This window comes from Sinocyclocheilus anshuiensis, unplaced genomic scaffold, assembly GCF_001515605.1.
Source record: "Sinocyclocheilus anshuiensis isolate Anshui unplaced genomic scaffold, SAMN03320099.WGS_v1.1 scaffold1474, whole genome shotgun sequence".
Taxonomy (NCBI): Eukaryota; Metazoa; Chordata; class Actinopteri; order Cypriniformes; family Cyprinidae; genus Sinocyclocheilus; species Sinocyclocheilus anshuiensis.
This window is the reverse complement of record NW_015558627.1, coordinates 110,050-111,452: the sequence shown is the minus strand read 5'-3', so window position 1 is coordinate 111,452 and position 1,403 is coordinate 110,050.

Below are 1,403 nucleotides of genomic sequence, written 5' to 3'. Positions count from 1 at the left end.
AAAAAAAAAATTAATCAACCCATATAATTAAACACTAATTGAGATCAGTGAATAAGGTCATGAGATGATTATTTCATCATTATTAATAGTTATCAAAACCACTTCATTACAATTTCTCTCGGCTCTTCTTGTCATAACAAATGTGCTTTACACACACAGATACAACAGCAGATAAAAACTAACATTAAAGAGTCAAGGGTCAAGAGCCCCACTAAAGCACCCACTGATCGCCAAAACGGTGAGGCCAAACAAAGGTGAGGCTGTGACTGAAGTCAGTTGTAGTTTTGTTTCTTGTTCTTTCCTTCAGTGATTCTGCTTGTTAACAGCAGCTGTTCATCAGTGTCTGAATTCACTCATTTGTTTTCAATCACTCGGTCTAGTGGACTATATAGTGGACTAAAGTAGGGAATAGTGAATGAGGGTGTAGGGTGTGATTTCAGACACAGTCCATGAGTGTTGACTCTGAGGCTACTTTCTCGAAAACAAAGGTTAGATCTATTACAGTTATTCACCGTATATTGTAAGGAAACTTACTGTTAATCATTTAACAGGTTTTTACTGTGGCATTTGTACAGTCTTTTACCATTAAAATCACAACCATTTTTTACAGTGTGTTGTCACCTTCTCACCAAGCTGCTTGGCGATGGTCTTGTAGCCCATTCCGGCTTTGTGGAGGTCTACAATCTTGTCCCTGACACCCTAGGACAGCTCTTTGGTCTTGGCCATGGCGGAGAGTTTGGAATCTGATGTCTTTCAGATAACAAACTGAGATTAGGAGCACTCCCTTTAAGAGAGATTAATCTCAGCTCCTTACCTGTATAAAAGACACCTTGGAGCCAGAAATCTTGCTGATTAATAAGGGATCAAATACTTATTTCACTCATTAAAATGCAAATCAATTTATAACTTTTTTGAAATGCGTTTTTCTGTAATTTTATTATTGTTGTTATTCTGTCTCTCACTATTCAAATGAACCTACCATTAAAATTATAGACTGATAATTTCTTTGTCAGTGGGCAAATATACAAAATCAGCAGGGGATCAAATAATTTTCTTCCCACTGTACATGAACTGTAATTTGGTAACAATCCAGACAAGTTGAAAATCATGTGTAATCTCCTGAACATAGTTAATCGCTTCAGTTTACAACTGTTTTGTGTTGTGTTGGTTTTAACAATGACATATGATTTATTTCAATAGGTTTTGAAAGCATGGATTGACTGCTTCAAAGCAAGTTGGAACATCTTGTCTGGACCCTACGTCTTGCTCTTTTATTCACCTCTGTTTTTCTGGTTTTAGGTGTGATAAAGACTTAACAGTGTAACTGTGTTCTCCAGGTGTTTAATGAAAATAATGGCTAAATATCTTTATGTTTCCTACTTTGTTTAACATTAAACTCTCAC